At 39.1% G+C, this 22,334-nt stretch overlaps 1 long non-coding RNA gene across 1 annotated transcript in view; it reads left to right on the forward strand.

Annotated features, from left to right (window-relative positions):
• Positions 1-22,334, forward strand: part of LOC128776482 (uncharacterized) — a 101,269-nt gene that overhangs the window by 63,861 nt on the left and 15,074 nt on the right. Inside the window, exon 2 of the long non-coding RNA XR_008421528.1 lies at positions 2,132-2,204. This is a non-coding gene — a long non-coding RNA (uncharacterized LOC128776482). The remainder of the gene's footprint in view (positions 1-2,131; positions 2,205-22,334) is intronic.

The raw sequence follows: 22,334 nt of genomic DNA on the forward strand, positions 1-22,334 counted from the left end.
ACACGTGCTCTCTCTTTCTCTCTAAAATAAATAATTTGAAAAAAACATCAGTAGAAATGAAATTAAGTAATAAATTAAAAGAGACTAATAGAACTTCTTCTAGTGTCTAACTGGCCCATGGATTTTTTTAAAAAATAACATCATGAAGGGTGCCTGGGTGGCTCAGTTGGTTGAGTGTCTGACTCAGTTGAGTCAGCTCAGTTGAGTGTTGGGCTCAGGTCATGATCTCATGGTCTGTGACGTAAGCCCCCATGTCAGGCTCTGTGCTGACAGTCCAAGCCTGCTTGGGATTCTCTTTTAGCTCTCTTTGTGTCTCTCCCCTGCGTGCGCTTACTCTGTCTCTCTCAAATAAACTTAAAAAAAAAAAAACCACCATGAAATTTAAAATAATATTTAAAAAATCAGGTAAATATCAATGTTCTGTATTTTCACCAATTTTATATAAAAATAGAACATGATTAGGGGCGCCTGGGTGGCTCAGTCAGTTAAGCGTCCGACTTCAGCTCAGGTCACGATCTCGTGGTCCATGAGTTCGAGCCCCGCGTGGGGCTCTGGGCTGATGGCTCTGAGCCTGGAGCCTGCTTCCTATTCTGTGTTTCCCTCTCTATCTGCCCCTCCCCCGTTCATGCTCTGTTTCTCTCTCTCTCAAAAATAAATAAACGTTAAAAAAAATTAAAAAAAATAAAAATAGAACATGATTATATAAATTGCTGAAATGAAGACTGTAGGTATTTCAGTACTCAAAGTACTCGGAGTATGTTTGTGAACACTGATTCTGGGAAAATGGCTTTCATTCATCTGTATCTATATCCATTCAGTGGTTAAATACATTTTTTAAAATAAAAGAAACTGGAGTAATAAATAGATGTTCAGCCAATGGCTTCTATAAAGGGCTTTCTAGAAAAACTCACAACAGTTGCTATGGTCTTTGGTTTCAAGTTATTTTAGAAATGAATCATTTTTTCTTTGAACTTTTTAAGTTTATCACAGAAATTTTAAACACATGTAAAGAAGAAAACATGACTAATATCTCTCACCACTCTTAACATTACGGTCTATATTTTCAGTCTTTCTAGATGTACATATCTGTCTTTAGATGTTCTTTGTTACAGCTTAAAGTTTACTTCCCAGGGAGCTTTTTATTGTCCAATTAGGTCTGATCCATTATTTTAGTGTCCTGTTTATACATCACATTCTGTAATTTTTTTCATCTGTGTCTTTAAAAAATTTTTTTTTAATGTTTATTTTTGAGAGGGAAGAGGGGCAGAGAGAGACAGAGACACAGAATGTGAAGCAGGCTCCAGGTTCTGAGCTGTCAGCACAGTCTGTCATGGGGCTAGAACCCGTGAGCTGTGAGATCAGCACTTGAGCTGAAGTGAGACACTTAGCTGGCTGAGCCACCCAGGTGCTCCTATCTGTGTATTTTTTAACTTTCTATCTCTCACACTATAAATAAAAACTCCATAAGAGTCGGAACTATCTTTTCTGTTCATTAGTTCATTCTGTCATTCTGTTTATTTCTAATATCTTGCAGAGGAGTTCACATAAATATATGTTCACTTATGTCTTCCATATGAATTATCAAATTATGTTCATTGTAAATAAAAAAGAAAAACCACCAGAAAAAATAAATACCCTTTGTTTGCTATTTGATTGATAGAGCATTCCAATTCTAGAGTCACGGTGAGGAAATGAACATCTTCATACCTCTGAATCTTTCCATGCATAAGCATGGTCTTTTAATTTACTTGGTGCGTTTTTTTAGTCCCTCTATAAAATTAATTTTCTTTACTGAAGTTCTGCACACTGTTGCTTAAGTATTTCATATCTCTTATTGCTACTTTTATTGGTATTATTTCCTATTATTTTTTAAACAGTTTTTTTAAAAAGCAGCATTGAATTACTTATTTATATATAATTTTGTTGTTGACCACTAATCTCCAGTCTATTCTGGAGGGTTTTTAATTCTGTTGATATTTTTAAAAAGAAAATGTGATTATTATATTGAATTATCTTTCCATTCCTGAAATGCATTCTTCTCTCTTGTTATTATGATTAAATCACATCTGACCACATTCTGGTAAAATGTGGCTGACATTTAAATTATGCTCCTTGTATCTGTTTTCTTCAGGCAAAGTGTTCTGGAATCCCCTCTGCAGGTTGCCCTGAGCACAATGATGCCCTGTAGCAGCTTGAAGTGGGAGGTAAGTGTGATCTGAGAAGGTTGGAGGCAGAAAGGAAGCTCACTGGCTGATTTCAGCATAGAAAACTCATTGGGGCCCTCGTAGTTCTGCTGGATAGTAAGGAATGGAAAAGAGCTTGGAAATGCAGCTGATCTGCATCAGAGGATGCCATCATTCTCGCTTTTAGGACATCAGCTATACCCCGCCGACCCTCTCTGGTCGTCTTGTGTGTTAAATGCTGTCCCACACAGTGGGCTCGGGTAATGCTTGGGGAAGTAGAGAGAAAAAATTGTGTTCCTGCTTTGGGTCAGTGTCGTGAAAGAGAATAGAGAAGGCAAGATGTGAGTGTGGTCCAGACTTGAGCAGGAATAGAAAACTGAAAAAGGGCAAGGGTAAGATCATGACACCCTCTTCCCCGCCACCTGGCTCCAAGGGAAGGACGCGCTGTCAGCACAGGTGTGTTCCCTTTGTTGCTGTTGGGTTCACTCTGAGCCTGAGTGCTGTATGCTTACATTTCTCTACATTTTAGCTCCCAGATACTTGAAAGCCTCTTGAGAAAATTCTCCCTTGCTGCCTTTTGACCTCAATTGATTAAAAAATAACTTTCAGATTTATTTTAGCCTAAATCAGTCACATTTAGTTTAGCCTAAATTCAACGTATGAAAACCTGTTTATCAGTAAAGTCGTAGACTCATATTAGTAAAATAGAGCATGCAACAAGGCTCTTAGAACATTGAAGAGTTTTGTCTGAAAGTGCTAAGTACAACCAAAATGGATTCATGTCTTGGCTCGGCCATTTATCAACTTCGAGATTTTGGGCACATTGCTTAACCTCTCTGGGTCTCAGCTTGCTTATTTGTAAAGGGATACTAACACTCCAGGTACAGGTTCAAGTGAGATCAAGTATGTGAAGCTTGGAGCAGAGTGTGTGGTCCGTGGTAACTACTCAAGAAAAGTTAGTCCCTGTTACTCTATCTGGACTAAATATAGTTGCTGCTTTAAAAAAAAAAAAAATCAATAGGAAGTAAAATGTGACTGGCAGAGAAAAAGAAATAAACTGTGAAGTTCAAAGTTAAAAGGCCAAGTACTCAATTAAGAGAAAACTGTAGGGCAGAGAGTAGAATTCTACAGAGACATAAACTGTAATTACTTACGGACGATTACGTTTAAAAACTCCATGTCAAATTTCCCCCTCAATTGTATCATATGTGTATTATTGTACTCTGAAATATAAATTGGGCGTTTCTGAGAAGTTTGTTGCTCTGATATTTTAATGGAGGTGAGGCACTCTGACGACAATTGAGATCGTCAGTTCCCATCCCTGCCCTCGGCTGTGACGGCAAGTGACATTTCTCTTTTTCACCTTTGCTCTTTCTCAGGTTGTAAGTGGCCTTCTTCCCCCATAAGCCTTCCATATTGGCAAAGCATTTTAAAATCCTTGTTTTTAACTTAAAAAATGTTCATGAATATAGGTCACCATGGAATTGTATTATTTAATTTATATTTATATTTTATATTTTATTGTCTCCTGACTGCTGAAGGGGTTGCCATCAACCAGTTCTAAAATTTTTCTTACAATTATCTTTAAAATTACAAACTCAGTCAATAATGTGGTCATGTTCGTTGTGAATAAATTAATGACATTAGGGAGTCAGTATTGATATTGCAGCCGGATATCAATCTGTTCTGTTTTGATAAATGACATGCAAGGTCTTAAAGAATTTTCATAATGTTCATTTGGACAAATAGATTTAAAAGCTTAAAATAACTAAAATGCTCCTTTACTACAGGTGAAAACAATCAGAAATTTCCAGGAGTAAAATTAATATAGATCACTATATTTCTATACTTAATTTGTAACTTTCTCCCCGGGGATTTATATTTTTCAATTTTTATTTTGCTTGAAATGTGTTTGGCACTCAAGAGCTTTAAGATGTAGAAAAGTGAACTAAGACTTTTTAAAGGACACACAGAGATTCCCAGACTCTGGGTTTATTAAAATTAAAGATTCGGCTTAATTCTCTTTTAAGACCAATTTCCCCATTCACTTCTGTTCCCTAACTGCATGTATTTAAAAAATCAGGCCCGAGAAAAACCCTGTGTCTACTACCTCTCCGTCTATAACAATGATTCTCATAAATGAAATAATCTTTCCCAAGTGGCTGTCGTTCATTTTGTCTTTATTCATTGTTATTTAATATTTTTAAGGCCCGGGACTTTTGCCCTCTCTCTGGCCACTGTTCACTTTCAAAGGTTTAGGATTGAGGCTTCACAGAAAACTGAATACAAAGGCTCTTTTCTTCTTTCCTGATCAAAGTATCATCTCAAAGTTAACTACCATTGAATTTCAAACACAAATATAGGAGAAAGGAATAGACCTGATATTATCATTATTATCTGAAAGGAGGTAGAAACCAGCTTTTTCAACAGGTGCAAACCAGACAATTAAACTACATTTCTCTGTGTTGCCCACTACCTACTCACTTTTGGAAATGTACCTGATACTCTTTATTTTGCTATGAGGTTTCTTTCACCTCGGAGTTTTTTTTTTTTCCCCTCATTAATTTTACTTCCTTTTCATCGCTTGGATTCTACTCCCCAGCTGCTTCCCCCTTCCTCTCTGGTGTCCTTGTATACCCCAGAGTAATGAACTTGGATAGCTTATAAATAGCAACATAGAAAAAAAGACATAGAACATAAAGCTTTTATATCTCATCCAGATCCACATTTTACCTACATGACCTAGTCCCATGTGTGATTCACATTAGTTTTACCTAATTTTGCTGCTTTAGGATAGATTCATCAGACTGTTTTAACAAAGAATTCTTCAATTTAGGGTGCACCTGCACAAATGTGGGCAAATATCCCTACATTTCTCAGTTGATCAGTGTTCTCACTCAGGTGCTAAAATTTTAATTCACATGAAATATTTCTAAGTGAGAAATTCAAAAATGTTGATTTTGATTTGGTGTTTCTGCCTAATTTAACACTAACAAAAAAAAGAGGACAGAATAGTAAATCCTACTGAAATTGTCAGCAGTGGGGAGGACAGTAGGATCTCATTTTCATTTATGCCGTCATGTTGATGGATTAGCTTACATTATACATGGGTAACATGCCAAACGATGTCTTTTGATTCGGATTCCAAGGAAAACAGCAGGGATCTTGAGTGCTAAAAGTCCTGAAAGAGTTGTTATTTCTGGCCCTTTGATAGAAATAAAGGGAGACTCATAGCTAAAGAACATCAAAGTGTCAAAATCAACTTTGCGTGTAGTTTACCCATCTGATGAGGCACCATGCAGAAAGCAGGTACACATTTCTGAGCACCCCAACAAGTATACAAAGTGGCTGAGCAGACAGACAGAGGGTTGGCACAGAGGCTGAGGGGCATGCTGAAACATGGACCTAACGACTGGATGCCAGGTAGGGATGTCAACATCAGTGAGGAGGCAGCAAGACAGGGCCAGTGCTCAAGGCCGGGGGGATGGGTCTGGAAGGCCAGTGAGGGCATGGTGAGTGTAAGAGAGTCTCCTTCCCTTTGATGATGGGGCAATGGATAAGCCACCTCGGGATCCCAGATCACACCCTGGGAAAAGAGAATTGGTCATGTGGGGAGGGAAGCTTCCTGAATTGAGAGAGTAGATACTTGGAGTGATCAACATGAGTTGACAGAATTACCTTGAGTACATAAGAGTGGGGTACTTCCCTCCCAACGCAGCTTTGGAGTCTCATGAGGTAAGTTTAATTACAGAGAAAGAAACAGCATCTTTGAACTCTTGTGTTTGTGACAGTGTAAAATGTCAGCATTTCCCAATATGCTATCCATGCAGAAGGCAGATTTTCCACTTTATAGTAAATGATGGGAATTATTACCTTTTATTGCTCTAAGTATATTCCAGTTTCTAGCTTTATAATGCGAAATGGCTTTCGGTTCTTTGATTTTTTTTTTTAATTTTTAGAAAGTATAAGATTTGTAACACAGACGCTTTTAGGTTTGTTTTCAATTCCATTGTCATTTAGCCAGAGTTGAGGCAAAGCGAAATAAAGCTAGGCATCAAATAAATATATTTGAATATATTCTTTCGTGGTGTAGTTTTAACTTTCATTGGTGATGTTGATAGGAAGGTCAGATTTACTGAGAGGTAACATTCAGTCTTTGAAGCATCACCCAAACGTGTAAGTAAGGTCTTTGTCCACTAATGAGTGTTCTTTCATGTTACTGGTTTTGTAAAGCTTTGTGCTGTGAATGGACCGTCAATCAACCCACAGCTGCACCGAGGCCATCGGATGGCCGTATCCATGGCGACATGCCAAAAATGGCGACACAAATTAATCCATTTGTGTGGAATTCCCAGTGAGAGTCTGCTTTCATCTCTCAGAGACTACTGTTAGGAAGTCTGCTGGTAATGTAAAATACTGAGCAAAAGCAAAATAGTGATGGACTATCCACAGGATCTTCTCCCTCTAAACAGTAGGGCTTCTTTTCCTTTTTATCTGCTCGAGAGGACAGAGAACAGTTGGGGGTTTGATTCTGCCACCATAATGTTCTTTTAATAAAAGTTACATTAATTGAATGCTCACATGTAGGCTCCTTTTCACCTGCTCTCCCCGATGCCATCTAATCAGCCTTGAAAATAAGTGCAGTGGTTTGCACAGTGGTACAAAATTAAAAAGTAATCTTTTGTATGGCTGTTTTATTGCAAATACTATTCATGTAACATACAGTGTGAGACATGTGTCCCGTGTCAGATTTGGAATTATTAGCTTCCTCTGTTATATAAGTGGATAGAGCTAAGTCTTTATGTTTTAGAAAAGCTAAAGGAAAATCACGAGTGTCTTCTTTGCCTTGTCTGAAGCTTGTGTTAATTAGTCCTGCTTCTAGACAGGTCTGCTCTTCAATTACCGTATCTTAAAAAAAACATATTATTTTGCCTGGTGTTAGAATGAATTCATAAATTGCAAATTGTATTGTCAAAATTATTTAATGAATTATTACAGCAAGGAAACTTTTCACAAACTGAACATATGTGGGAGATAATGCCTTTTAATTAAGAATTTACATTAATTACTCAAGATACTCAAATAATACTTTGTTTTCTTATTACTCCTACCTTGGGAACCTTGTATTTTTAAAAATTTTTATTATTGAATCATTTTTTAAAAGGTTTATTTATTTTGAGAGAGGGCACATGCAAACACATGCAAGTGGGGAAGGGTCAGAGAGACAGAATCTCAAACAGGCTCCACACTGTCAGCGCAGAGCCTGACATGGGGCTTGATCCCACAAATCGCAAGATCACGACCTGGGCCCAAATCAAGAGCCTCACCCTTAACCAACTGAGCTGCCCAGGCACCCCATGAGTTGTATTTTTACACACAAAAATGAAGGGAATTATTCTCTATCATGTAGTTCTCAGCTTGTTCAAGTCATAAAACTCTGAGAATTGATAGGCTCTTTCTCTATGTAGTCAGAGCTTCAATAAAATGTTATAAGGCATGATAAAAGGCAAGAGAAAAACCACAGTCCAAAGACACAAAGTAATCATTGGATCCAGATGCCGCTAGAACACGGGTGTTCGCATTATCAGGCAAGTTTTTTTTACATAACTACAGTCAATAAAAGATTTAATGGAAAAAGATACACAACATGCAAGAACAGCTAGGTAATGTAAGAAGAGATGGAAACTCTAAGAAGGAATCGAAAGGAAATGCTAGAAATAAAAACACTGTGGCTGACTTGAAGAATATCTTTCATAGGTTCATTAGTGGACTAGACACAGGTGAGGAAAGAATCTGTGAGATTGATAGAAGATAAGTTAATAGAAATTTTAGGACTGTTCTAGCTCTGTAAAAGATGCTATTGATATTTTGATAGGGATTGCCTTAAATGTGTAGATTGCTTCAAGTAGTATAGATGTTTTAACAAAATTTGTTTTTTTGATCTATGAGTGTGGAATATCTTTCCCTTTGTATAGAACCACAAAAGACCCCGAATAGCCAAAGCAACTGTGTAAAGCAAAGCAAAGCTGGAGCCATCACAATTCCAGACTTCAACTTATATTACTTATATTAGTAGTGATGGAAGCAGTACAGTAATGGCACAAAAAGAGACACAGAGTTCAATGGAACAGAATAGAAAGCCCAGAAATGAACCCACAACAATATTGCCAATTAATCTTTGACAAAGCAGGAAAGAACGTCCAGTGGGAACAAGACAATCTCTTCAACAAATGGTGTTCAGAAAACTGGACAACAACATGCAAAAGAAAGAAACCAGACCACTTTCTTACACCATACACAAAAATAAACTCAAAATGGATGAAAGGCTTAAATGTGAGACTTGAAAACATTCAAATCTTGGAGAACACAAGCGGTAACCTCTTTGACATTGGTGCAGCGACTTCTTACTAGATCTGTCTCTTTAACAAGGAAGACAAAAGCAAAAAACAAAACAAAACAAAACAAAGCCTATTGGCACCTCCTCAAAATAAAAAGCTTCTGCACAGCAAAGGAAACAACCAACAAAACTAAAAGGCAGCCTATGGAATGGGAGAATGTATTTGCTAATGACATATCTGATAAAGGGTTAGTATCCAAAATATATAAAGAACTTCTAAAACTCAACACTCAAAAAAATCAATAACCTGATTAAAAATGGGCAGAAGACATGAATAGACATTTTTCCAAAAAAGACATATAGATGGCCAACAGACATATGAAAAGATATTCAACATCACTCATCATCAGGTGAGATATCACCTCACATCTGTCAAAATAGCTAAAATTAACAACACAAAAAACCAGATGTTGGTGAGGACGTGGAGAAAGGGGTACTCTTGGTGGGAGTGCAGACTAGTACAGCCACTGGAAAACAGTATGGAGGTTCCTCAAAAAGCTATTAATAGAACTGCCTTGTGATCCAGCAATTGTACTACTAGGTATTTACCCAAAGAATAGAAAAATACTAACTCAAAGGGATACATGCATGCTGATATTCATAGTAGCATTATTACAATCGCCAAATTATGGAAACAGCCCAAATGTCCATTGACTGATGAATGGATAAAGAAGTGGTATATCCACTTTATACAGTGGAATATCACTCAGCCAAGAAAAAAAAAGAATGAAATCTTGCCATTTGCAATGTGGATGGAGTGAGAGAGTATTATGCTAAGTGAAAAAAGTCAGCCAGAGAAAGACAAATACCGTAAGATTTCACTCATATGTGGAACTTAAGAAGTAAAAACAATGATCAAAGGGAAAAAGAGAGAGAGAGAGAGAGAGGAAAACCAAGTAACTGGCTCTTAAGCATAGAGAACAAACTGATGGTTCCCACGGGGAGGTGATGGAGGCATGGGTGAAATTGGCGATGGGGAGAAAAAAATGGAACAGAACTCTGAGACAATTACAAACATAATACATGTCTAATTGGAATACTGGAAAGTGATTGACCTGAGCAACTTTGAAGCTCGCATTTCCTAAATACCGAAATGAGATAAAGACAGTACAAGAAAGGGAAACTAAAGACAATTATTTCTTATGAACATAGACGTAAAATGAACAAAACATTAGCAAAGCAAATCAGCAATGCATATACCACAAGTGGGATTTATTCCCAGCATGCAAAGCTGGCTCAAAATTCAAAATCAATCATGTAATCTATCCCATCAATAGGTAAAGAAAAATCATACGGTCATAACAATTGAAGCAGAAAAAGCATTTGAAAAAAATCCAGCACCATTCCTTATAAAATTTTTCAGCAAACTAGTAATAGAGAAGAACTTCACCAGCTTGATAAAGAACATCTACCAAAAAAAAATCTGCACTTAATGATGAGAAATTGGATGCTTTCCCCTAATACTAAGAATAAAGCAACTATGTCCTTTCTCAGTACTTCTATTCAGCATAATACTGATAATCCTGGCTACTACAAAAATACAAGGAGATAAAATGTATACAGCCTGGGAAGGAAGAAATAAAGTGTTTTCATCTGCAGAGGGCACAATTGTGTATATAGAAAATCCCAAGGAATTGACTAAAAAATCTCCTCAAACTAAGAAATAAGTGCAGTAGGTTCACAGGATACAAGGTTAACGTACAGAAGTAATTTGCTTTCCTATATGCCAGCAGTGAACAATTTTGGAATTTGAAATTAAAACAATATACTTTACAATAGCACCCCCCAAAATGAAATACTTAGATGTAAATCTAGCAAAGTATGTACAATATGTATACATGGAAAACTACAAAACTCTGATGAAAAAAATGAAAAAAACATCTAAATGAATGGAAACATATCCAGAGTGTATGGATTGGCAGAATCAGATTGTTAAAATGTCAGTTCTTGTGAAACTGATGAAGAGATTCGGTGCAATCCTAATCCCAATCCCAGCAAACTCTTTGGCGGGTATTGTCGAATTTACTCTAAAGTTTATGTGGGAAGTGAAAAGACCTAGACTAACCGACACAATAGTGAAGAAAACAGAACAGTAATTTCAAGAATTACTACAAAGCAATAGTAAGCAAGACAGGGTAGTATTGGTAAAAGTACAGAGCAGTGAAACACAATGAAGTGATCTTTGACCAAGGGGCTAAGATAGCTTAATGGAGGAAGGACAGAATTTACAATGAAAAGTTGCACATCCAACAACAAAAAAAAAATGAGCCAAGACACAGACCTCAACATTTCCCCAAAATTAACTGAAAATATATCAGAGACCTAAATTTAAAAAGCGAGACTTTAAAGCTTATATAAGAAGACCGTAGGAGAAAGTTTACCTGACCTTGCATCTTGCTCTTGCAATGGTTTTTAGATACAATGCCCAAAGCTTGATCCATGAAAGAAAAACAATTACTATGTTGGACTTCATTAAAATAAAAAACTTTTTCTCTGTGAGAGAGATTGTTAAGAGAATGAGAAGACAAGCCAGAGATTGGGAGAAAATATTTGCAAAACACAGATCTGCTAAAGGGCTTGCATCCAAACTATACAAAGAACTCGTAACAGTGAACAATAAGAACACAAACAACCTGATCAAAAAACGAGCGAATGGTCTGCAAAGACATCTCACCAAAGAAAACAGACGAATGGAAATTAGGCATGTGAAAAGATGCTAAAAATTGCTTTTCATTGGAGAATTACAAAAGAACAACAAGAAAAGAACAACAACAACAAGAAATTACAAAAGAACAAGATGCCACCACATGCTTCTTTAGCATGGCCGCGATCCAGGACACTGACCCTAACAATTACAGGCGAGGTTTGAAGCAACAGCAACATTATCCATTGCTGGGAGGAATGCAGAGTGGTACAGACACCCTAGAAGAAAGACAGTTTGGCAGTTTTATACAAAGTAAACGGTCTTACCTTAAGATCCAGCAGTCATACTCTTCTAAGTATTTGTCCAGCTGATTTGAAAACGTCAGTTCTCACAAAAATCTTCCTGCAAAACCTGGAGGCCAAGATATACCTCAAGTGAGTGGATAAGCAAATTGTGGTACGCCCATGCAATGAATATTATTCAGCAATAAAAAGAAATGAGCTATTAAGCCATGGCGACATGAGTAAACCTTAAATGCGTATTGCTCCGTGAAAAAAGCCAGTCTGAAAAGGCTACACATGTTGAATAATTCTCATTATATGTTTTGTGAAAGGAAGAACTATAGAGATAGGAAAAAAAAAAGTCCATGGTTGCCACAGGGTCACAGTGTGAGGGTTTCGGTAAATGGAGCCTAAGGTTTGGTTTTGGTTTGTTTTTAGAATGGTAACTATTCTGTAGGATACTTTAATTGTGGTATGTATAGGACACTGTGCATTTGGCAAAACTCAGAACTTAACAGCACAGAAAGGGAGCCTTAGTGTATGCAAATTTTACAAAATCATTTTGGAAGTTGGAGGATCTCAGAATAAAATACAGAATGTCTTGAGATAATTTAACTATATTACAAATGTATTAAGTAGTTTCACCGAAGGGACGGGGAGAAGGGTGCTGACCTAAGTAACTCTGGAATTGAATAGAGTCTGTAAGACTATATTTAGGCAAACTCAGCTGCACATAAAGGCATAGTTGATAAAGTTGGTTCCCATGGTGGGGGCGGGGGGTGCGTAACAATTCAGATACCGCTATCCGTGTATACTGGGGGTGAACAATGAAGTAACTGGATGAAGAATTACGTACATTGTCCATCTCTCTGGGCCAAATATTCTCGCCTGGATTCCTGCATGATTTTCTAACAAATTTCCTGAGCCTTTTAAACTTTCATAAACTCTAGGCATGCTTGATTTTAGGGCCTATAATCCTCATGATATTCAGCCATGTTAAAATACTCCCACATCCTGCATTAAAAACAGTATTTTTTGCTTTGGGAATAGTTTTTAAATTTGCTTATGAGATTATTTGGTGACAAAATTTTATTTAACACATAACCAATTAAGATTTTTGTAGGGGTGCCTGGGTGGCTCATTCAGTTAAGTGTCTGACTTCGGCTCAGGTCATGATCTCACCATTCGTGGTTGGAGTCCTGTGTCTCCATAGGAGACAGCTATCGGCTCAGAGCCCAGAGCCTGCTTTAGATTTTGTGTCCTTCTCTCTCTCTGCCCCTCCCCTGCTCGCACTCTTTCTCTCTGTCAAAAATAAATAAATATTGGGGTGCCTGGGTGGCTCAGTCGGTTAAGTGTCCAACCTCGGCTCGGGTCATGATCTCATGGTTTGTGAGTTTGAGCCCCGTGTTGTTGGGCTCTGTGCCGACAGCTCAGAGCCTGAAGCCTGCTTCGGATTCTGTGTCTCCCTCTCTCTCTGCCTTTCCCCCACTCACGCTCTATCTCTGTCTCTCAAAAAATGAATAAATGTTAAAAAAAATAAAAATAAAAAATAAAATCTTAAAATTTTTTTAAAGATATTTTTAAAAAATCATGGTTATTTATTGGAAATTACCCTATATATAGGACTTCTTATAAGTAAAAAGAATCTAAGTCCCCAATTTTTAAAAAGTTAATGGCATATTCATGATTTTTCTGTTTAAACAATTTTAATAGGCTTTCAATTAAACATTTGTTAATTTCATTGCTGTGGTATTTTTTCTCAATAGCCTTATTAGATTAGTGCTGTTTTTCAGTTGAAAAAGCCAAACACATAACTCTCTTAAAGATAGCACAGCCAAGAAAGATCAGAGCCAGTTGAAACCAGCAAATCTGGTTCCAGAACTTTACTCTTGGTCATTACCCCATTCTGAATGCTTTAAGAACATTATCCTCCTGGTTTGTGGATAATTCTGTGGTTTGTGCTCCCTTGTGAACATATGTTTAACTAGGTGATTCTGCCCAAGCATATTAAATGGAAGACCAGAGAATTCTGATGATATACAAAGCATACCAGCTGTATGGTATTTCATATAACCTTTAAGTAGATAAGATATGTGGCAGTGTTATTAATTAATGACTCTATTTTTAGAGGGCATTTAAGAATATCTATACTTTCAATAGAGAGTTTTAAAACTTTGTGTCAGCGAACCTGTGTAGCAGACATGTCATTCAAAAGTGAGCACCTTGTTGGGGCCCCTGGTGGCTCAGTTGGTTGGGTGTCTGACTTCGGCTCGGGTCACGGTCTCACAGTCTGTGGGTTCGAGCCCCGCATTGGGCGCTGTGCTGACAGCTCAGAGACTGGAGCCTGCTTTGGATTCTATGTCCCCCTCTGTCTCTGCCCCTCCCCCACTCACACTCTGTCTCTCAAAAATGAATAAACGTTAAAAAAAAAAAAAAAGTGAGCACCTTGCAAGGATGACCCCTGAGTAGTTAGTGCTCTTTCCCCCTCCCTGTGATTGGTACACAGCGTGATAATTCGGATGGCAAGATGCTTGAGTGTAAATCATTCATCAGTGCTGTTGCCACGTTTGGTGAAACATATTTCTTTCTTCTTTATTAACAAATGCTTCAGGTTTCGATTTACTTGATGTTTTGACTCTGGTCATGGTAAAGAATTTTAACCTGGGATGAATGCCAGTAACCATACACTGGATCAGGCAGTGTAGATGCAATTTTTACTACTTCTGGCCCACGTTGCGATCATCTTTGGCTTTGAGGTCATGCATGGCATTCTTCTTGCCTATTGTATTTCTAACATTTTGGAGTCCACTTTCAAGTGTATTAACCAGGCATCTGTCATGTTTTGGTAAGGCTGCTTTACAGTGAATTCCTGAGGGCTGCAAAATGTGACCAAAATGCATTCATGCAGGTAGGCAATTGTTGAGAACTAATGGCTTGCATTCATTCATTCATTCATTCATTCATTCGTTCATTCATATTTTATTTACTTATTTATGTTTATGATATTGTCACATTTATAGCAACAGTTAGGAAGCTTTACTAAATTTAGTAAATTCCAAATGTTTTAAATAATTTAAATGTAAAGGTAGATATATGTCTTCTGATGATATGGGTAAGAAGGAAAAATGCTATTCCCTGTGGGGTCAAACATAAAATTATCGTTCTTACTAGAATTTATCCTTCCTTCTGTTTCTTACTGTCCTCATTGATAAACAGATAAATTCTCTCTAAAGCATATGTTGAGAAAACTCAAACAGCTCAGCTACTAAAATCAGTAGAGACATCAGGTGCTGACACTGGACGGAGAGATAATCCACGACATGTCATTTGAGTTTAGGAAGTGAATAAAGTAGCACTTCTTATTTTTCATGCTGGGGGATCAGGAAAAACAGCCTCATGGCAGGAATATGTATGGAAATCAGGCCTTTAAATTGCACCCAAAAGTGATTTGGTAAGAACTGTACATGTTGGACTATGAATTGCTGTATGTTTTGTTTGGGGAATATTCCTAAAACTCACTGAATATGGTGGGTAAGACGTCACCCAATCATTAATAGTATGTTTAACTAGCCTTTATACATTGAGAAACTCTTAATGAAGATTTGGAGAAATTAGAACATATAACCCTTACTTGATTGAAAATAAAATGTAATGAAATAAATCTCACTCATCTGGAAACCATAGAATAGGAGTTTTTATATGTTCACTTCACTATGATTTTATTTTTCATATTTCCTGCATTCATTTGAGAAGGAAATATAAAGGCATGTTCTAGTTTAATCAAGAAAGCAACTTCCATCATGTATCACAGAAAGAAGAATATCGATTAAACTTGGTGCCTATGTCTCCTAAATGTAGTGTATTCTATTAATACGTTGTATTTCATTTGATACATATTTTTTAATTTTTTTAAATGTTTATTTTTGAGAGAGAGAGAGTGACTGCGAGTAGGGGAGGGGCAGAGAGAGAGAGAGAGCCAGCAAGCGTGCGTGAGCAGGGAAGGGGCAGAGAGAGAGGGAGACACAGAATCTGAAGCAGGCTCCAGGCTCTGAGCTGTCGGCACAGAGCCCCTTGTGGGGCTCAAACTCACCAACTGTGAGATCATGACCTGAGCTGCAGTTGGTCGCTTAACCGACTGAGCCACCCAGGTGCCTCTCATTTGAGTTTTTTGGACGTCTATTTTCTAGGCGGGTCTGAGCTGGAAATGAAGTGATGGTTAAGATTTGTCCTCCAATGCACAGTGCCACACGCAAATAGATGATGTAGGTGCCCCTTGCCATGTGGTACCAGATGCCAAAACAATGGCTGGCCATGAGAACTAAGATCGCAGAGAAGTTCTCTTAGCAGAGCAAATCACGAAAAGCGTCACACAACATTTGTACTTGAACTCATGAGTGAGAGTTTTGAAAGTTGAGTAAGAAATAATAGAAAGGATTTTTGTTTAAAGGAATGGCCTGGGGGGGGGGGTGGTGGAAATGCTGGATCTTAAAAGGTCCACTGTGCTCAGAAGTGATGGTGGGAGTTTTCCTGTGATGGGAGCGAAGGCAGAGGAATTGCTGAGGCAGAATGCCGTCCTAAATGCTCATTCTCTGCTCTGGCCTGAGGTGGTAAAATGGAAGCATCTTTTGGTTATTTTCACAGTTTTATACAGTGCTTTTTAACCTTTGAAAACTGGCCATCCAATAACTGAGAGACAGCAGTGAAAATGTTTGCTGTATTTCTTCCCAATCTTTGTTCAATGATTCTTTTTCTTTTAAAATAGGGGTTACAAGCTATTGTAGGGTCCAAGTCATTGGATGCCAATGAGGAAGAGACAGGTAATGAAAACTAATGAGGCAGGCCAGGGGAGATATTTAGCTTTCCTCTTTGGTATAAGAACAAAGAGCAGGTGTGATGGTAGGTGACAGGGCAGCCCCGCAGTGTGCATTTTTGCATGGACAGGGCTGTGGGCAGTCACTGGCTGTTCCGTCCGTGCAAGGGGCCTGTGGCCGCTCAGCTCCACCGCTCTCGCCCCATGGCACCATGCTCTGGTTTTGCCCTAGCTTCTGGTTTTGCAGATAAAGCCAGAAATCGGGATTTTTATGGGATATCTCCCCATTTGAAAATGTTGGCAAAGTCTTCACATTTTTAAAAGCACTTTGTGGGTCGACGTTATATCATGACCAACCAATAACGGCTGAGCCCTTGTCCGACTACGGGCTGGCAGTTCCCCATTGCTGGTTTATGTTGTGGAAACCATGCACTATACTCAACATGCTGCTTTCTTTTCATTCAGATTAAAGCACAGTCAGACTATTGGAAATATATCACTTTTTTTAGTATGAAAAATTTTAAATACACCGAAAATTAGAGTACGTAATAAACATGTCTGTTTATCACTCATGTTTAACAATTGTGAATCCTTAATTTTGTTTGCATCTGTCTTTTTAAAAATTTTTTTTAACGTTTATTTTTTGAGAGAGAGAAAGGGAGAGAGACACAGCACGCGTAGGGGAGGGGCAGAGAGCGAGGGAGACACAGAATCTGAAGCAGGCTCCAGGCTCTGAGCTGTTGTGTCAGCACAGGGCCCAAAGCAGGGCTCGAACTCATGGTTCAGGAGATCATGACCTGAACTGAAGTCAGATGCTTAACTGACTGAGCCACACAGGCGCCCCCGTTTATATCTGTCTTTCTAAAAATAATAGTTACTGGCTCGGGGCATCTGGTTGGCTCATTTGGTTATGTGTCCCAACTCTTGATTTTGTCTCAGGTCATGATCTCATGATTTGTGGGATCAAGCCCCTTGTCAGGCTCTGTTCTAGTAGAACAGAGCCTGCTTGGGATTTTCTCTCTCCCTCTCTCTGCCCCTCCCCGGCTTGTGTGCATGCACATGTGGTCTCTCTCTCTCTCTCTCTCTCTCTCTTTCAAAATAAATAAACACTGAAAAATAAAAATAAATAAAAACAATACTTTCCTGACTAGATGAAAACTCCTTTGTACCCCTCTCCATTAAAGTTTTAGCTCTCCTTGCCAGAATAACTTTCCTGAAGTTAATATTCTTCGCATTCTAATGTTAATACTGTTAATAATTTATATCCATAAGTAAGAGTTATTATTTGAATTTTAAATTGAATACAAGGTATTCTGCTCTATATTTCATTTTTCATATTTATCTCTTTCTCAATATGTTATTCTAGGCAGACTTAATCATGTTGATTGGTAAAGATCAGCTTACTCATTTTCATAGCTAAGTAGAGTAGCATTTTATAACCACATGTGTGTTTATCCATTCTCTCGATAAACATTTAATTTTTTCCTAGTCTTTCCCATGAAAATTATGCCGCATTGGGCATCTTGATTGAAGCTCCCTTGGGCGCCCATATTTAGGTTTCCTAGTCTAAGCAGGATTTCTCAGTTTTAGGAGGTGTGTGCCTTCAGCTTTCCTGGGTGCACATTTTCAAGCTGTAATTAAGAATATTAAAAGTTGGCTTCTCAAGGTAGTTGCGCCAAATCACACGTGGCCTGCAAGTTGCTTTTTCCCTTTCTTTGCCAGGGTTTATATTACCTAGTGAAGCACTTTTAACACTTAGATGAGTGAAACATGAGAGATGATCTTGCTTTTACTTTGAATATCGCCCACAACTAGTGAGTTTGAATATCTTTGAATATGTTTATTGGCCATTGGGTTTCCTCTTCTGTGACTTTCCTGTTTATATCCATTGGCCATCTTTTGCTGTATTCATAATTTTAAATTAAATTCTAGGATTCTTGTGACGCCTGAGTGGTTCATTTGGTTAAATATCCGACTCTTGATTTTGGCTCACGTCATGATCATGTGGTTTCTGAATATGAGCTCTGTGCCGACAGCATGGAGCCTGCTTGGGATTCTCTCTTTCCCTCTCTCTCCGCACACACACATGCGTACACACACACACACACACACACACTCATTCTCTCTCTCTGTCTCTCTCAAAATAAATAAACTTAAAAAAATAAATTCTAGGAATCTTCATAATTCTGGTTATCAATCTCTTGTCAGCCATGCATATTACAATTAAAATTTTTTTTTATCAGTTTTGCTTTTTTGTTTAGTCTCTTGCATCTTATAAATCTTTTTCTGGAAGTCGTGACAATATTCTCCTACGTCTTATTGTAAACATTTAACATTTGGTCTTCCACAGTTAAGTGTTCAGTTTGCTTGGGCTCCGCTCTGTGTGTGGTGTGCCATAGGGCTATGATTTCCTGCTTTTTAGTTATCAGTAGTTGTTTCTGCCCTGTATCCTGCCTAATCCCATTTTCCATTGTACCATTGGCTCCCTTTCTAGAATGTTTATTGGCATCTCCTTTCAATCCCCTTTCCATGAGTGAGCAGCAAACACAGGGTGCAAAGCCTCCCTGTTCGGGACATTCACCAGGTGTAGCCCACGTGTACCTGGTTCACTGACAAATGACCACTAAGCTCCAGCAGTAAGAAAAGAAAACAAACCAAACTGTAGTGGATCAATCCTCATGACATCATAGAGGTGCAGCAGTTAGGAGTGTAAGGGTTCGGTATGCCAACTACAGTGGAATTAAAATAAAATTAAAAAAGAGAAAATACATGAAGAGCAACAAAAAAAGATTAAGGCTTCAGTCAATTAAACATTTTGTTTCACCTATATGATCCAGGTACTAAATCTAAATTAATGATCCTTCCCCCTGACAAAGGGGAAAAAGACTTCTTATGGGTTTATTCTATGCTGACAGCTCCACGATATGTCAGGATCTGTGCCATGAAGAAAATTTAGGTAAAATATTTTTATTTAGTACAATTACTGTACCATTGCCTTTTCTGTAACGGCTTCCTGGAAAAATTAAAAATGTTCAAGTATTTGGCCAGTCGACGCCTGATGACTACCCTTGTTCATCACCTCAGAGAAAGAGAGTTCAGACCAGTCTTGTCCAATGAGACTGCTTCCCCATTCTTTCCGGTTTCTGGAGTCCATATAAAGCCATCTGAACTCTGCTCAAGTGACCTCAGAGCTCCTTTCTCAATCCACATAAAATGGATGCATCCATTCTTTTGTGCTTTGAATCGTTTGATCCATACAGTGAAAACTGTTTAAGTGTTGTAATTAACACCTCCCCCCAGGTACTCTCTTAATTGTAAGTCTGCGTGTTTCAAAACTCACGTTAACAGCTCTACTGTATCATCTTAACAACATACGTCATCAAGATGCCCTTCCTCCTGTATTTCTTTGCTTGTTTCTCCTCCCTCCCTTCGCTTGTTCTCACTCAGGCAATAGCAGGGGACATTTTCGAAGAAAGGCTTTCCCACTTGAGGTCGCTGAAACATTTCCGGCATCCTTTCTCGGTTCTGCTCTGCTTCTCTAAGCTGTGGGTGAGCTTTAAGTGTTTTGAGGGTTCCTCCAAAAATTTAGGAAACTGATGGGGTTTTCCTGCAGCAAGGGCAACTTAAGACATAGATAGGAAGACCTGGGGGCGGGGGGGCAAAGTAGCCTTGGCCCAAGGCTGTTTGCTGCAGCTCATTTTGTACAGGGCGACTGTGCTGATCCCCTGTGGTGGCCTCATGATTACCTGCGCCTTGGGTGGATGGTTTTAAATCTTAGGCTACGTGAGATTTTGACCTTGGCAGGTGACTGCATCTTATGACAGCTCTGTTCTGCAGGAAAGTTGCTGTTTTTATAGACGAGCGAGAGCAGAAATCAAACCTTCATGGAACAAAGGCTCAGGGAGGTTTTAGTTTTCAACCACTAGTGCCAAGCTTGGGTAAGCAATACTGGATCAGCTGTACCAAACCCAGCCTGCTTGCAGGGTCAAGGAGCTAGCTGTGAAGAAGAAGCATGGGCTTTAGGTGGCCGTACGGTGGCTCTCGAGGCAGGCCCCTCCGTGCTCTCTCAGATGGAGAGGGTGAATTGCAGATGAGGGGGAATCACCCCACAGCCGGTTTCTTAGGCCACGGCAGTAAGAAGAAGCCGTGCAAACAGCCACTGTGGTGCGGATCTGAAAAACACCACGGCAGGAGTGTAGAGGCTGATACCGCGGGCTGCAGAGACACCCGCCTTCCAGGAAAATGGGAAAGAAGCTGGCGTTAATGTAATGGATGGAAAAGAAAGGCACCTCAAGTGAGACTGGCGACCAACAGTCCCTTTTGCAAATGTCTAAACATCCCATGATGGCAACAGCACCTTCTTTCTCTGTGAGATGGAAGGCAGTAAGCACATGTTGACCTTTTTATTTTTTTAATGTTTATTTTGAGAGAGAGAGTGAGCAGGGGAGGTGCAGAGAGAGAGGGGGGGAGAGAGAGAGAGAATCCCAAGCAGGCTCCATGATGTCAGCCCAGAGCCCAAAGTGGGGCTCAATCTCATGAACTGTGAGATCATGACCGGAGACAAAATCAAGAGTCAGACACTTAACCAACCGAACCCCCCAGGTGCCTCTGTGATCTTAACCACAGAAATGGGAAAGGCAGGTGGGCAAAATTTGCCTCTTGCTCAGAGATTCCTTCTAATACAGCAAATGATTCACAGGTCACGGATTCTGGGTGGCTGACCTAGAATGATTGGCCTCCTAGAAAAGCTGGTGCTGAGATATTTTCTACAGATACCTTCCCTTATGGAGACCCCAGAGCGGTCCTGGCTATCATCCTTGACTATAGTAACTACAGGATTCTGCTATGGCTTTATCAGCAAAACTTTCTGGGTTCTGACTGTGATTTTTTTTCCTTGGATAATTGTTTTTGAGTCTGAAGGTTATCTTATGTAGGTTTTTTAAAATTTATTTAAAAAATTTTTTAATGTTTATTTATTTTTGAGAGACAGAGAGAGTGGGGGAAGGGCAAAGAGAGAGGGAGACACAGAATCTGAAGCAGGCTCCAGGCTCTGAGCTGTCAGCACAGAGCCCACTGTGGGGCTCGAACCCATGAATTGTGAGATCATGACCTGAGCCGGAGTTGGACACTTAACCGACTGAGCCACCCGGGTGCCCCTTATATATATATATTTTTAACGTTTATTTATTTCTGAGAGACAGAGACAGAGCATGAGCGGGGGAGGGGCAGAGAGAAAGGGAGACAGAATCCGAAGCAGGCTCCAGGCTCTGAGCCATCAGCACAGAGCCCGATGCAGGGCTGGAACTCACAAACCGTGAGATCATGACCTCAGCTGAAGTCGGATGCCCAACCACTTGAGCCACCCAGATGCTCCGGATTATCTTATGTTCTAAATTTAACGAGTGTGAGGTGGTAGCTATGATAATCTCATGGATAATCATGTGAGTCCACTACCAGTTTGGATTCTTTACAAGTCGGTCTCAGGAGAGTCTTGAAACTGGACAATACAACTTCTGAGGCCCCGAAAGATGCCATTCGTTCTAGTCAGAGCCTTCCCAGGTTGTATGTACTGAAGAAATGCCAGCTTCCCTGAGAATCCTCTGGCTGAGGCAGGGCAGAATAAAATGTTGGGAGAAATGATTTCAGGCTTATTTTTTTTTTGTTTTTGTTTTTTTCCTGCTATATACTTCCTGTGTATCTTGAGGAGGAATTTTGTTTTTTTGACTTAAATTTCTTCCTTAGAATTTGATAATTGGGAGGAAGTTTATATCCAAATTCCAGGCATACCCACTTTCTGTCATTTAATTCTATTGAAGAAGTTGACCAACCTGTCCCAGTTTACCTGGGATTTTTCTGGTTTTAAAGTACAATGTCCCACATCTCAGGGACGCCTGGGTGGCTCAGTCGGTTAAGTGTCAGACTCTTGGCTTCAGCTCAGGTCATGATCTTACGGTTTGTGAGATCGAGCCCTGCATTGGGCTCTGCATTGCCAGTGCTGAGCCTGCTTGGGATTCCTTCT

The sequence above is a fragment of the Panthera pardus genome, unplaced genomic scaffold (genome assembly GCF_024362965.1).
Source record: "Panthera pardus isolate Hobbes unplaced genomic scaffold, ASM2436296v1 HiC_scaffold_13, whole genome shotgun sequence".
NCBI lineage: Eukaryota > Metazoa > Chordata > Mammalia > Carnivora > Felidae > Panthera > Panthera pardus.